The sequence below is a fragment of the Sciurus carolinensis genome, chromosome 13 (assembly GCF_902686445.1).
Source record: "Sciurus carolinensis chromosome 13, mSciCar1.2, whole genome shotgun sequence".
Classification (NCBI taxonomy): Eukaryota; Metazoa; Chordata; class Mammalia; order Rodentia; family Sciuridae; genus Sciurus; species Sciurus carolinensis.
In genome coordinates, this window is record NC_062225.1 from 77,218,348 (window position 1) to 77,235,653 (window position 17,306).

The following is a 17,306-nucleotide window of genomic DNA, read 5'->3' on the forward strand; positions in this document are numbered from 1 at the left end:
GCATGCCCTTTTTTACCCACACCTGGTTAACCTATGCTTTTAATTTGCCTCTATGGGACTGGTGTTTTCCCCATGCCATACCTCACTTCTCCACTTACTATAGGAAACTCGGAACCCTTAACACGGTGCCTTCTTGCCTGTTCTTTCCCCAGAGTTTGGAGTGAGTAGGTATTTAATTTATTGGATGAAATTCATTTTCTTGAAGAAGTTGAATGCATCATGAAAACAATCTCAATAAATGACAAATTTCAATCCTTTTCACAGCTACTTCAGCTTAACTGGAAAGCTCAGTGGTGTCTTTGGGAACTTTGAAAACAGGGTGCCAACACAGGTTCTTCTGTGAATTCTCTTGTGCATTGAGAAAGACCACTGCTGACATCTTGGCTTAGATGCTACTTCTGTTGTTAACTGAGTATCAAGCTATGGAAACAATATGGAAGGGGGTCAGAGAGAGAGAGAGAGAGAGAGAGCAAGAGCGAGAGAGCTTTCTCACCACCTGTCCTTGCTCTGCTGAAGTATCTGCCACTAACTTCAAAATACCCACTACCACCACTTATAATGTAGTCTGGAATCTAGCCTTCTAATGGCAGTCAGTCAATTCCAGGATTTTAATAATAAAACAATAACTAAGATTTAAGGTATTAGAAGTGTCCTTCTGATCCAACTGAGGCGTGTACACTAAGTCATCCTTCCTTTCCATCTTCATAATCTCTGACCTTTGAGAATATATGCAACCTGAACATCACAAAGAACTCCTCCTGCAGGAGTTAATTAAGCCTTGCGAAGCCCATTAGAGATAAATATTTGCTGGCCTCATATCTCATTTTCACTGTTGAGTACTGAAAGCTTGTATGCTCTTGCTGTCAGACACTCAGGATGGTTCCTGGCTTGGTTGAGGGGAACAAAACAAAACAAATGAAAGCAATATTGCCAGCGTACATTCATATTTTCTTGGTTAATTCCAGCAACTCTAAGAGCTATCTTTTCAGATAAGTGCTTATCCTTTCAGTTAATTCAGTCAAGAATTATGGATGGATAGAGCAGAGAGTAAATGGTCCATCTGGTTACAGAGCAGAGATAACTTTTTGCTTAGGAAACAATCACCATTGATGTCCACCCTTTAAGATTCCTTCCTACATGTGAACTTTACTCTTTTTCAGGACTATAGAAAAGGGTCATTCAAGGTACCTCCTCCCCCAAATTCCCTTATTTCTCTCACTTGCTGAATAGATCCTGAAATCCTTCTCTTTCAGGAGGGAGGAGAAAGACCTTCCATCCCATGCAGACCATATCACAATCTATGACTACATTGACTCTAATCCAGCACTCCTGGGGACCCTTCCCAAGGGCAATGTTTAGTGTATGGAAAGGGGTCCAGGAACATGAAGACACCCCTGGGGAATATTAGGAAGAGAAGAAAATCTCAGAAAGGAGATTGCAACAACTGAGAACCTTGCCGAAGACCCCGCGTGTGATCTTCGGGTCTTAGACTATGGAATCTCGCCATCAGTTCACACACTCTGTCTATAGAGTGACCAGTGCTTAGGTGTCTATACTGTACCCTGTTATAAGCGAAGTGCAAGAGAGAGACTTGAAAGAGTACTTGATGCACAAGTCCCCTGTTCTGTGAGGTTTGCTGCCTTGCAGAATGCATGCTACTTAGAAAAAGGCAATATGGAAAGACCATGTGATATATTATCTATTTGCCTATTTTTCAAACATTTGACATGTATTCATTGAGGCCCATCTGAATGGAAAGCACTTCACTGGGATCTGACAGAGAAAGTGGGCACAAACACAAGGAAATTGTCATCTCTTTGCAATGACCTTTCAGTAGAGAGGGGAGATGCCCTCCATATCGTAGGGCAGGGATGTGGGTGGCTTGGGGTAAGGAGGTTGATTGAGGGAAGGAAGTCTGAAAAAGAAAGAAGTTTAAGGCTGGGGAGATAGCTCAGCACCAAAAAAAAAAAAAAAAAAAAGAAGTTTAACATGTCACAGAGAAGCATGTAAATTTTGCTCCCACTTCTGTGACCACTTAGCTTGAGGAGACTCATGGAATGAGAATAGGAAGAGAGGCCACTGTTTTCCAGAATATTATACATATTTTTTTTTCCTGGAAAGGACACATGAATTTGATTGCTTCTTTGGATACTTATTGAACAGCTTTTTTTTCATTCATTTATGTATTCAAGTATTGACTCTTATTTTCAGTCATGTTCCAAGCATAGGATGGTCAGGGGTTTTGGACTATGTGTTTGAAATATGCTTTCTCTTGGCTGTGAAAGTGTGGATAAGTTAAACTCTCAGCACTGTAGTTGATTCCTCTGAAAATGAAAAAAAAATATTTTCAGGGATGTGAGCATTAAATGAACTAATGTATTGTTTAAAACACAATAATGTTCTTGGTGCATAATTTGGGCTCTGAAAATTGTAGGCATATCTGAATCTTACCATCTGAGGCATTGTAATCTACTTGGGACAACAAGATGATTACTTAAAAATGCGGGAATTGAATGATAGGGCTGGAGAATAGGGCTCATTATCAAGAGTGATGATTATAGATGATTAGTGCAATGTTATTGCAAATGGATTGGTCTCTGTCAGGAAAATGGGGAAAAGAGGGATAGGGAAACCTTTACAGCTCTGTGCCCATACAGGCTGATTTTAGAGCTTTAGAGTGGAAAATTGTTTTCATCATGGCTCTTTTTTATTTTTCAAGAGCTTAAGGCTTGGATTTTAGATAACTTCAAGTTAGTTCAAAGTTCAGAAACATTTCTTTTTCTACCCTTTATCTGCCAACTATTGCCCAGTCAGGAGCTGGCCATTGAAAGCGTATGTTGGGTTTTATTAACAAGGCCTACACAAAGAAGCCAACATCTGGAAAAGCGAGTGACAATGGATGACAAAGTATCCTCAGACCTCAAAATTGCACTGGTGGTTTCTCTAAAGATCAACATGTAAACAGAATATTACAAATCCTCTTTATTCCTATTCTCCTTTCTCTCTCCTCCCCTTCCTACAGTCCTCCTTCCTTCTTTAGCAAAAGCATATTTTTCTTAAAGTCTAAGTAACATTGCAAAACCTAAGTCATTTATCTCAGATTTATGTTCTACCCTGGTTGGGCAACTTTAAAGAAAACCCAATATATAATCATGTGAATCTGTAAACCAGGTAAATTAATGGGAGTCATTTGCATAATAGAAATATCCTTATATTCACATAGGAGAATCTAGAAAATTTCTTTTAATGGGAAGTTTCCCTAGAACATATAAAATATGAATTATTTTTCAGTATTTCCTATACATCTTTTTAAGATGACATCTGCCTTGTGAAATAAGATACACCTGCATATCGAATTTCAAATGTCATCATAGTAAACATTTATAAATTACTGATGAAAAAGGAAATATATTCTAGGATATTATAGGCAAATCTTTCATTCGTGTGATCAGAGGGATCTGAAATTAAATGTCTCCAAAATCACTTCATAAGCACTTTCCTATTGTTTTGACACGCAGGGCAGTTTTCCATGTTTCAATTCATGAGTAAATGATTCAATATGACTTGTACTCACCACAATTGCACATTATCATAAAACTATTATTCAAATGCCCTGAACAAAGGTTTCTAATCTTCTGCAAAAGACATATACTTAATTGCCATTTTTGACATCTGAAGGAATTAATCAAGATTTTGTAAGTGCTGAAAGATACATAGGTGGAATGGTTTTTCAAAGTTTCTTTTTTAGTTAGTGAAGCAAATTGCTGATTCTTCACTTTTAACTTCCAAGAAAATTTGCAAACTGAACAGTTAGTACATGCCTTAAAGTCTAAAGACTTATCTTGGAATATGAAATGGTTGCAAGAAAAAAAAAAAGTAATTACTTCATGCAGATAACTCCATGGGATAATCCTAGGTGGTTGATCTGGAGTTATGCTAAGATAGGAGAATTGGGCTCTGTTAGGGAAATTATAAAATGAATTTAAAAAGGAATAATAAGAAAGGCTATTTTAGAGTTTAAAAATAATGAGTTTGATCTGAACATAAAGTTTTAGAAGTTAGAATTTGAATCCTTGAGGGATGGGCCAAGTCTATGCAAATCTTCGTATGATGGAAGTAATCTTGGGGAAAGATGGTGAAATAATCAGATTTCCCTTTGGGACAGGGAATACAGCATTCTTTAAGCTTCATGGCAATATTTCATTTTCTTTATCCTCTGGGCCTTCACGTGTGCTGTTTCTGAATGTCAGAAGTACTATTCTCTTTACTCTGGCCCTTTCAGTTGTCTGTCTAAATGCCTAGGACTGAATTTCTGCTGCCTGCCAACTCCAACGATTATATTAGGGTCCCCATGATGAGCCCTCAGAACATCCTATACTTTCCTTAGCACTTTCGTTTACTTGAAATCATCTAAAAACCTATTGCTGATTGATGTTGTTATTTTAATATTTCTTTTTATTGTAGATGAGAACTGTGCCTGTCATGGACATTAGGATAAACTCAGCACAAAACATAGTACAGGTACCTCACTGAGAGAAGCAAAATTACCAATTAGCTGGTAAAATACAACGCACACATGTACACACTTATCTGAAGAGGGTACCTTTCAAGGTTCAGTGATGTCTTGGCTTCTGACCTTACTGGGACATGTTGGTAATGTCAGCCATTGCAGAAAATGCATTCAATACCAATACTATTGCCTAGGAAGCCACACATTATAGTTAAAGTTAAAGCCAATTAGTCTTGCACCTGAGCTTCATCCCTCCCATCACTGAGTTAAGGAACTTTTGTTAAGAAGGATAGAAGAACTTTTGTTAGGCCTATTGATTTTCTGGAGGTGGCCCTTCCAACTGGGTATCTCTGCCTCGGGAGGGCTGTATGCAACTGGCAGAGTGCATGGAGAGGTCACTGAGAGACTCCACAGGGGTGAAATTGTCCTTTCTCAACTTTTGGCTCTGCATGATGTTGCAGTTTAAACTTATACCCAGAGATGGAGTTCTCTAAGTACAGTAGCAACATACTTTGTGGATCACATATTTTTAATGGCAGTGCCCAACTTCATTCTCAGAAAAAAAAAAAATCCTCCACCCACAATGACAAAATTTCCTTGGTTGTTAGAATGTTGCTTCCTTTTTAATAGTTTATTGACTAAAGAAAATTCTAATATGATCCATCCCTGGTTTAGATCTGCTTTGGAAAAAACTCTCTTTTTTTTTTTTTTTTTTTGCAGTTAATAGACACCTCTCAATTCCTTATTAACCAGTTTGAGCTTTCTCTTCTGCGATAAGCTGTCAATGTTACACTTTGTGAAACCTTAATTTAGAAAGTAAAAATAAGTGCATTGTACATATCAGGAATTATTCTAGAATAATTCCATGCTTTTCTTATACTTTCAACACAAACTCATTGTTGTAGCTTTGCACATAGTTTTCTTTAAGAAGGCTTCTTTTTTTTCTGAAGATGATAAAATTATTAGCCAAATAATCAGGTAACAACATATCCAAATGAAATTGAACTCCTAAATGTGAAAGGTAGGGATATGAAGCTAATAAAAAAATGTAGGAAAACATTTTGGATCTTTGGGTGGGCAAAAATGATCTACAAAACATACAAAAATATTATTTCATTGAATAGATTGTTCATTCCTTTGGTTTGTTTCTCTAAGCCTTCCTCAATCCCAATAATTCTCAAATTTGGCCTTTTCATGATATCCCATAATTCTTGTAGGTTCTGTTCATGATTTCTTACCATCTTCTCTGTTTGGTCAACTTTGTTTTCAAGATTAAATATTTTGTCTTCAGTGTCTGAGGTTCTGTCTTCCAGGTGTTCTATCCTATTGGTTATGCGTTCTGTGGAGTTTTTAACTTAGTTTATTGTTTCCTTAATTTCAAGGATTTCTGTTTTTTTTTTTTTTTTTTAGTATCTCTCTTTATTGAAATGATCTTTTGCTTCTCTTATTTGCTCTTTTAACTGTTGATTGGTGCAATCATTTAATGTCTGCATTTGCTCTTTCATCTCTTCCCTCAATGCCTGCATTTGCTCTTTCATCTCCTCGTTTGCTTCCCTGATTGTTTTAAATTATGTACATTCTGAACTCCCTTTCTGACATTTCTTCTGCTGTGCTGTCTTTGGGTTTTATTGATATAGTATCTAGGTTTGTTTGGGACGTTTTCTTCCCTTGTTTTCTCATATTGATCAGACATCAGTGGGACTCTGAGATATTGCAGATTTCCTCTTTCGCTTAGAGTGTCCCTGTAGATTTCCAGTATATTGCCTCCCAGCCTTCAGTAACCTGAAGTCTTGAAGGAACTTGATAATGCAGTGCTTCCGAAGAAAGCTGCCCCTAGCCCTGCTACTGGGTCCAGGGCTGGGGGCTGGCTCTGTGTGGAAAAGCTCTTACGAGGTGGGTCTGCTCAGAGGAGCTGGCTATAGATCATGCCTGCTGCCAGATGGAGCAGGGCTGTTTGGGGAAGTCTCTGGCTGCCCTGCCCTGGTCCCAGAAGCTACCTGCGGGCCGGGCCCGCAGCTGGGTCCGGGGTTGGGGGTTGGCTCTGTGCGGAAAGGCTATCACTGGGCGGCCTGCTCTAAGAAGCTGCTGTGGAACAAGCCTGCCACCGGAGATAGAAACACCAAAATTAAAGAGACTTGATTCTCAAGTTGTACCAGAGAAAACTTAACAGGACAACAACTAAGCAATGACATTTGCAAAGCGTAGCAATGAGAAAGCATTATTATCTAGAAAATACAGAGGGAAACAGTAAATAAGCAAGAAAAATGCAAAATCTTCAGTGAAAAAAATTGAGCAAGATGAAAAGGAGACTTGTAAAGATAAAGTTCAACTAAATAATAATACTATGAAATGATACCTATTCTCTTAGGAGTGAGAGAAATGTTAATTAAAACATTGAAACATTCCTTTACATGCTTCCAAATGGTAAAAATCAAAAGCCCCATAAGCAGCTATAGGCATCAGATCATGTGGCAATTTGAATGGTCAGAGCATGAAGTGGGATAGCCATCATAAAAGGTTGTTGGAATTGAGCACACGTGTACATGAAGGATCAGTAAGACCTCAAAGTCTTAGAGCCAAAAAAGACATTTCATGGGAAATGTTTGAACGCATAATTACTGATATGTGAGATATGCAATATTCCTGCCCCAGAATATAATATTTCAGTTGCAAGGAATGTAATTACATAAACTTACATGAATAAATCCTAGAACACAGGAGAAAATAAAAAAAGAAAAAATTTGAAAATTGTAGCATGATACCATTTATGTAATTTCAAAAGACACACATCACTACATGTATTTTAAGATATTTATGTTTAAATATTAAAACATGCAAAAGTATTGAGAATAACATAATATTAATGAATTTATCTCTAGCATATGATTAATATTTTACAATAATTCCCTCAGATTGGTTTTAAAATTAAGGCAAAGCAGACACACACTTTTCAAGAAACTATTTATATCTAAATAAACATATGAAAGACAGCCATGAAAAACCACATACTAGAGGGAGTCTTAGGGTGAATGGTTTTGGAAATAGGACATACAAGGTTAAAAACAGTGAAAAGACCCAGTTATCCCACTCCTAGGTTTATACCCAAAGGACTTAAAATCAGCATACTACAGTGATGCAGCCACATCAATGTTTATAGCAGCTCAATTCACAATAGCTAAGCTATGGAACCAATCTAGGTGCCCTTTAACAGATGAATGGATAAATAAAATGTGGTGCATATATAAATATATGATGGAATATTACTCAGCTTTAAAAAAGAATGAAATTCTAGCATTTGCTGGTTAATGGATGGAGTTAGAGAATATCATGCTAAATAACAAATGTTTTCTCTGATATTCGGAAGCTAATTCACAATAAGTGGGTAGGATAGGGAATAATAGAGTTACTTTATATTAGAGGAGAGTGAAGGGAGGGGAAGGGATATGGGGAAGGAATGATAGTAGAGTGAAACAGACATTATTACCTCATGTACATATATGAATGCATGACTGATGTGATCCTACAATATGTACAATCAGAAAAATGAAAGATTATACTCTACTTATGTATTATCCATCAAAATGTATAAATGCATTTTACCGTTATGTACAACTAATAATAACAAATAAAAAAATTAAAAATTTAAAAAATAGACACTATCATCACTTTAAAAAACAATAAAAACACAATAAACCTTCAAGGCTTACTTGGACTGCTAAATACAGGGTGTTATTGACAAATGATGTAAATAGCTCAATTCTGTATACCTGAGATTTGAAAAGATAGTAAGCAAAGAACTGTGTGTGCATTTGTGCATGTGTGGATTTGTGTGTTTGTGTGTGTGTACATGCAAGCTGGCATTTATTTTGCTTCAGGTCATTTACATGCCTTGTAACTTGTAAAGTTTCTCTGAGTTTTCTCTTCCCTTCCAACCTATGAGACTGGAAATCAGATCCTTCATTTGGCATCCGGGAAAGCATGGCCACTTCCCCATGGACTTATCATTCTGATTAAAATCTCACCTGCTCTCAAGAACTCTAACGTGGCTCTTTCCTTGTAATGTTATCTCATCACTCCAGTTGGAAAGATCATTTTTGACCTGGATCTTTTCCTTTCTTGATTTCATCTTTGTGGCCTTACTCATCTGCAGTACCAAGACAGGCACCTTTACCATTATCATCTCCTTTATTCTCTTTGCTAAGTCAGCCCTCACCTTGCTCTTCTGTAATTCAGGATTATGTTACTCTTTAGACCAAAGGACTACTCACTATTTCAGAGAGCATCTCATTTTCTTCTGATAGAAATGTGAGTTATGTGCTACATCTTATCTTCCCCTCTGAATTCCCTCCACAGACACACAGCCTTGTCTTGTGAATAATGGAACTCCTCTCCCACAAGGCCAATTCAGCATGGGTGTTTCCCATGCCAAGGCAGGAGGCTGGGGAACGGAATGGAGCACAAGCTAGCTATTCGTGGAAGAAAAGTGGATGTATGCTAAGATATTACCACACAGAGAATGGGAGGGCATTCTAGTGAAGTTTTCAGAAATGGAATTAGTGAGTTAGAGGTAATTAACAGTTTTAAGGCTTTTTAAAATAGATATTGACAAATGATAATAGGCTTTATAAGTAATTTATACTCTTTTGCATTAATATAAATGACTCACCTTCTACCAACTGATATTGCTGTGTACTAAATTTAAATCACAGCATATATGATTATAGTTCTAATTTTTATTTGAATCCTCATGGGAGTGAACCTCTTTCTTCAATGTGTTTATTAAAATGCTCTACTTCCATTTTGGGGATTTACCTTTTCATATCCATTGCTCATTTATTTACTGAAGTCTTTACACATTTATTATTTCCTTTTTAGTATTTAGCTCTTTATTGTATCAGGAGTGTATTTGGAGGTATAGTCTAATAACAGGATTTATATTTTTAAGATGAATTTCGTATTACCCCAGTCCTTTTTATTATTCTCCTTTATGCTGATTGAAAGTGACTTACTTATTGCATAATAACTTATATATCCTCAGATTGGCTTATCACTTGCATTTAACAGTATTCTTTGCTGACAGGCATAGCACTTCTTCTTCTTTTTTTTTTTGGATAGTCATTTAAAAACCATTAATGGAAAATAAAATCAAACCTGAAAATACTTTACAAATAGTCTTTATTTTTCAGAATTGTGTTCTATTTCTGTCTCCTCTTTTTCATACAGGGTAAGTAATTAATGAAATATTCTGCCTATTGATTTTAAACCTTGGCAGAAAATTTTAACATATTTCAGAAGACAGTGCAGCAAAATAAATAAGTTATGACCACCCTTGTAGTATGTCGAAGGAAAAAGTATATTAACCAAATTTAAATGTAAGTGCTCTGAATTTTTACTGTTGATTAACAGAATTGGGTTCTTGACTGAGAATACTTCAACTTGTATTCACTCATTCATTCACTCATTTTTCAAGTGTGACTCCTTAGGGTTTGTACCAGTTATGAAATAGGACATTGGTTAATATATTATTTTTCCTTATGTTCACCATTTTTGTTTTCATTTGTTTGTTGATTGGTGTAGCAAAAAGTAGCTGTTTGAAAGAAAATATACAGCTTTTTAACATAATTGCTGTGGTTTGTATGTGAGGTGTCTCCCCCAGAAAGTTCATGGTTGAGGCAATGAAAAAGTTTAGAGATGAAACAATTGGGTTATGAGAGCCTCAACCTAATCAGTGCATTAATATTCTGATAGGGATTAACTGAGTGGTAACTGTAGGCCTGTGCAGTGTAACTGGAGGAGGTAGGTCACTGAGGGCATGCCTTTGGGGTTCATATTTTGTCCTTGTTGAGCTCTCTCTCTTTGTCTCTTTCTCTGCTTCCTGGTGCCATGTCCCTGGCTGATTTTCTCTGCCACACACTTCCACCCTAATGTTCTTCCTTATTCAGCCCCCAAAGACTCCATAGATGGTTGGCTGTCTATGGACTGAGACCTCTGAAACTGTGAGCCCCCAAATACACTTTTCCTCCTTGAAATTGTTCTTGTCAGGTCTTTTGTTTACAGCAGTGGAAAAAAAAAAAAAAACACAAACCTGAATACAGCAGAATTGAAACAAGTTCAAATAGATGTGCAAAGATGGAATGAACTATCTTGGAAAGCAAGGTGACCATGGTAAAATGCTTGATGAACTTTCCAGTGAATTTTGACCTGATGATGCAAACAACCTTTAATGAACAGTGCAGAATGGGGGAGATGGCCCAGGACCAGAACTGAACAAAAGTCATTTTCATATTCAGTAAAAAGAAGAAGGTGAAATAAGAAATTGATGAAGAGAAGGGTTTTATGCCAACCTATGGCATTATTTTAAAACTAAAACAATGATCTTTGAGCCTCTACAGTAGAAAAACATTAGGAGCCAAAATGGACTAAAAAGTAGTCATGTCCAAACTAGAGCCTTTCTTTTTAATTTAACAGTGCCTGGGCTGCCGATGGAAGAAATACAACAGACATAACACAGATATTTTAATATCTTTGTGGATAAAGTAGAGATACATTGGGTGGATACAAAGAAAATAGAGTATTAGCTGGTGGAAAGTATGTTTGAAAAGAGCTTAGAGAAGTATGAACTGGAGAGATTGCTAAAGGCCACCAGGATGCTGTCCAATCCTTTTTCCATTTTAGCATTTTTATCATGAGCTTGAAAGGCAAAAGTAACTTGAAAGTTAAGGGACTTTTCAAATTCTGGGGTAATATTGGGCCAGTTGTCCAATATGCTGATTATCTATTGAGAAGGATCTAAATAGATTGGAGAAAACCAAATGTAATGATGTAAAAATAAAAGTATGAAGAAGTAATATCCAAATTCAAATTTATGTCTGAAAAACCGTTTCATGAATGCAGGAAGGTAGAGACAGGATGTTTCAGTTATCTATAATGGTCAACAAAATTAACTTAAAACTAACAGCTTCAAACACAAATATTGATTTTTTTTCTCACATTGTTTCTTAGAATTGAAATTCTGTAGAAGCTTAGCTGGGTGATTCTGGCTTAGGGGTCTCATGAGGTTGTTTTTTTTTTTTTTTTTTTTTTTTTCATTATTTAGAGAATACTTTATTAGTTTCTGTAATCAAACCCACGTAGATAAGACCTTACATATTTAATACAGTGCGTTACCCCTGTACAAATGGAAAAAAATTAAGTTTAACGTTTCTAGACCAATATGGCTGTTAATTTCTGTACAATGCCAACTCAACACGGTAAACTGGGATACTTTTTCCAAAGTTGACAGCACAGCTAAAGTTTCCAAAAATTCAAATTATATATATATGTATATATATATATATTTATATTTATATAAAAAGACCAATAATAGCAGTATGTTATGCATCAATAGCAGCAACAGCTTTTCCAGGTTCTGCAGTCATCTGAACAAAATTATAGAGACATCCAGCACACTCCATTAAAAAAAGGGGCGGGGGGGTAAAAAAACAAAAACAAAACAAAACCCGAGAAAACAGCAAAATTCTGTTACTGTTGTGATACCTGGCACCATTTTTTTTTTATTAGCTTCTCAATCATCATCTGAAAAGAAAACATTCTAGAGTAACATCATTAAAAACAGCTCTGATAAAGCACGGTCACTACTACGTATCATAAAGCAGGTACAAGAGGTTTTACATTCACAGAGTATGATACAGTACTGTCCTACATCTATAATACTAGAGGATACAATTAAAAAGGCAATTATTTGAGACTTGATTCTACTTTTCCAGCAGAGGGCCCAAAGGATGGCATGACACAGCTCTGTAATATATAACAGTTTTTAGCTGATGTTCATGAAGAGAGTGAGTACTTGGAACTGTGCCGCCAATGAAAGGAAATCCTAAGGAAGTACATGAGGTTGTTTTCAATGCTAGAATGAAGACAAAGATTGTGCTTCTAAGATTGTATAAAGGTAGGGACTCATAATATTTGGGTATGTCTGTGACAATGGTATGACCCCTATCATGCCAGCTGACTTCCTCTAGAGTAAGGAAATCAACACAACTGGCAGACTTCAAAAATATCTATTATAGTCTAGATCCACAAGTGATACAACAATCAATTGTACCATGCTTTGCTGCTCATGTGAACCCACCTGATCTGACATGGCAGGGGATTACATAAGGCTTAAAGCCAGAGGCAGGAATCACTGGGGCCATCTTGAAGTCAACGATCACATAGGACTAGCTGCAGTTCTGTAAAAACAGTTTGGAAATGTTTTTTTGTTTCACAAACTGTGCTAAGTCATTGGTGCAACGTAATAGCCAATAATGGTCATATTGTATTAAGTGATAATGGATGGACACCCACAATTATCCATTATGTACCAGTAAAAACAGCTGTGATTTAAAAAAAAAAAAGTAGAACTCTGCATTTTATAAGAAATATAATATGTTTTATATCCAGATAGACACAGATATGTAAACTGGGATACATTCACAAGAAAAAGTAAGGGAAAATTTAAAATATGAAATAGTATTCCTCACCTGTATAAAAGATCTTCATAGGGGATTGGAGGTCAATCATCAAAACACCATGGAAAGGGAAGAGATCTGCTTTGTGTGTTTACTTGGGGTGGGAGTGTCCATCAGTGGGAAGAACACTTCAGAAAGCTAAACATCAACTAAAGGAGGGAAATCCTGTGCAATACTGAAAGCTGTATAAAAATGGAGAACTCCGAAGTTCCTTATCGGTCCTTCTCCTCACAGGAAAATAGGAAGGAATAGCATTTGCTTAAGATCTCAAGTAAGTTTGAGAGGGATTTGAACATTGAATGAATTATTCATTCATCTTTCTTTCAGAAGAGAGTAAATGAGCATCCACTATATACTGAGAGTTGTTTTAAAGGCCCAGATTGAGAGTGGTGAATGAGCAGGCAAGATCCTGTTCTTACCAGATTTTTCTCTGTTTGCAAGAGATATACAATGAAGAAAAAAAACAAACACAATAAAAGTAAGTTTATTTCACTGAGACAAAGCAAGCTAATGTAAGAGTGGGATGGGGTATTTGTGAACAGCCATGAAAGCTAGTTTGGTGAGGGAAGGCCTCTCAACGAAGTAAACTTTAAACCAAGGATCTGAATGGTGGAGAGACCCAGTCCTGTGAGATTGTGGAGAGAATTTTAGACCAAGGGGGTCATGAGCATGAGGCTCCATGGATCAGTGAAGTGTCATCTCTGCTGTCTGCAGGAAGGGGCCCTCTGATTTCACCATCACTGGTGTTGGGGGATGGGAAGAGTCCTGGTAAAAGGTACCATCAATCTGAATGACATCGTTTGTGACAGGTCAAGGGTTCTTCATAGTCTATTCAAGAAAATATACAGGGTTCAATCAAAGGCTGGGAATGTAGTCTGGCTGACATTTTATAAAACCATTTTGTTTTCTTTGTGAATAGAAGGGCTGAATGAAGGGCAATTGTTTGTCGAAAGTAGAGGAAAGATTAAAATGCTGTTGCTCTAATTTGGGTGGGAAGAGATGCTGCCAAATGAAATGTTTACCCACCTTCTAGACCAGACCTTGGCTTTTAGGAATACAGAAGCAAAAAGAAAACTTATAAGGAACACATGCTGCTTGCTGAGGAAGTTAGGCATGCACAGATGTGACAGAGATGATGTCATCATACTGACAACTCCCAGTAGAAACCAACACTAAATGAGAGGATACTATCCAGAATACATTGGCCTAAAGGCTACACAGATAACCTTTGAGGTCCTTTCTAAATATTGCTTTCAATAATTCTACTCAAGTCCTCAAGAGACTTCCTCTCTGCTGGTTTTGACTTTCTTAAGTTTGTGGGACTTACTGCTTTCTGCATGACCAGGGAAAATGGAGAATCTGATGTATTTTTGAATGTTTAAGGAGCAATGATATTTCTCTTACCCTCAACCCTAGCCCTGAAAGTTGAGCCCTGTGTTGAATGTGACCATCAAAACACCACTTAGGGAGAGATACCTGACGTACTCTTTTTCAGAAGTTAAGTCTAAGGCCAGTATTGAGTCTTTACTGCTATAATCCTTTCAACTATTCTGAGTTCATTTTTTAGTCTGAAACTACTGAGTTCATTTTATAAATCTTAAGAATAAATTAAAATCTCAAACTAATGCTGGTTCTACTCAGTCACAAAGGAATAGAAATGATAAAATTGTCTTGATAGTAGAAAGACATTACAACTTACTGGGAGTCTCTGGAAAAGTGAAAAGTTACTTTGAGGACCTTGTTTTTACTTGATGATCAATCACAAGGGGACAGGTTTCTCGCTGAATATCACATTTGATTGACCACACACCCACACAGAATATGAAACGACCTCTTCATAAGGTGGTCTTTTCTTTTCAGTGTCCTCCAACAAGTGTGAGTCTCCCAAAGGAAGTGGGAAGAAGAAATGGAGCATGAAGACAGTCAGTCTTCTTAGCACAGATCACTAGTATTTCACTTTGCAAAATCTTGAAATCATTTATGTTCATTCTCTCTATATGCCTATGATGGGTGGACACTTCTAACCTCATTTACAGATCAGAAAACCAAAGGTAGTAAAATCGAGTAACTTCCACTTGGCTTCATGGTAAATGAATTGCAAAGATGGAGTGAGAAGCCCTAGATTATATTGTGATTATAAAACTTGGGACCCAGCAGCACCTGTAATGGTGGGTCCAATATTCTCTCAATCACATGTGAGTGCTTTTGGCAATAAGACTTTCTAGCCCAGGAAGAGATTCCATTAAGAATTTTACCAATTTCTTTCTTCTTCTTGGGATTGGGTTGCCACCCATCTTTTTATTCCGATTATCTAGCTATACAACCAGATTTCTTCATGCAGCTGTGCTCATTTTAAGTCACTATTTAATTCATAAAACAACTACATATTCAGCAATAATGGGACATTGGAGGCAAGATTGATCAAGTTGTGCATTTCAGGTGGACAGAAGTCAGCTTAGAGATTTACAATGCAGAGAGACCAAGGACAATAAAACACTGATTCTAAGAATGCATGGATAGCATTGTTTCCCAAAGTGTGGTGTGGGGAACCCGAATCAGAGTTAGATGAGTTTTGTTAAGAATAGAATCTTAACAAAAAATAAGATAGCACACTTCTGGTCATGTGAATCTGACCTTTGTTTCAGGTCCTCTCAAAGTTTTTATACTCGTTTCTGAGATAGATCTAAGAAGGGAAATATAGTACGTGTAACATTTTCCAAGTTTATTTAGAAAATGATCTTCCTTCCTTCCTTCCTTCTTGTCTTCTGATGCACATGAAATAGGACTATGATTCGTAGATCAGTTGGGAAATATTCAGATGTAACTTCTGTCCTGATTCATCAATTTTTACCAGTATTGATTGCAGATATTTTTCCACAATTTGGATTTTCAAGCTTACTCTAGAGAATCCAGCTTCTGCTCTGTGAGTCTGTACTTCACTCTTCTTTACCTAGTCCAAGTCCAAGTTGGAATTTGTGGTATGGTGTCTGTCATGCTTCCCTGGTGTCTGTTTGTTCACACTTCGGTAGATTTTGCTTCTCCCTTTCTCTTGCTGAGAATATCTGTGACTTACTTGCTAAGTGGTAGACAAAAGGCAATTTTCTCTGTGGTCTTGCTGGTGTGTGTGTGAAGAGCCTCTGTCCTGTAGAATTGTAAATTGACTTGGGGGTTTGAATGCATGTACCAAACTGCTGATCCTTTAACAAGGTCTGTCTCCTGTGTCCTAGTTTAGGCACAGAGAAGAGAAGCAGGACACAGGATGAAGGGAACTTGCAGTTAGGGAGTCAGGGAAGGGTTCTTAAAAGAAATGTCTAATCATGATTGGTTAGTTTAGCGAAAGAGAAGATGGAGTTAAGGCAGACAAATGCCAGGTGAGATGGGAGGGCTGTGGCAAAATTTGTTTTGGTTAATCTTTTGGGAGAAGAGAATGAAAATGTGCTGATGATACAGGAGCTATGTGGCTAATTGTATTACCTCCTGATTCCTGGGGCCAGGACTGGGTATGGAGAAGATAAGGGTACCCAGTCAGGGAGATAATAGGGAGTGTGCTGTGCTCAACTATAAGTTACCATGGAAAAAACTCAAGCTACCTAAAACAGGAAGTCTGGAAAACTGAATCCAAATTTTTGGAACTCCCTAACAGGCCCTGGAATGATTCCTTTTGCTAGACTGAACTGAGAAACTTTAGTACATTTTCCTAAACTTTTCTTTTTCTAAACTTTACCAAAGTCTTTGAAACTATACCTTCTTCTGAAGAGCCAAATGATCTAAAGAGAAAGTCCTATTATAAACAACTCTTTCACGATTCTTTAATCCTGCTTTCCTTAAAGCACTTGAATAAAAAATGGAAAATTTATTCTCCAAATGTTGATATATGTAAATCTTACATGTGAGTATTTTCCAAATGTGAATAGAGAAGAAATCTTCTCAAAGTTCTGCACACAGTCTAAGGAGGAGGCTGCTGAGGGGCTGTGGAGCTGTGCAGAAACCAGTTACATGGCAGCCCTGAGACTGCAGAGCCTCAGAAAGGCCCGATCAAAGATCAGTTGATGATGGTGTCTGGGAACTTGGCTGGCAGATAGTTCCCTATACTGATATAAAACTTTCCCTAAATGAAATTCACTGTGCAGATTTTTTTATATAAGAAATTTATTTCTTTTTCTTTTTTGTTTTTAAATGTTGGACACCTGCTTTGTTTCTGGGTACCTGGAGAAGGTGCCTATGTGATCAGTGAATGCTTGGACACTGCCTGTCTCTGGTAGATGACTTCTTACAAGTAGATGAAA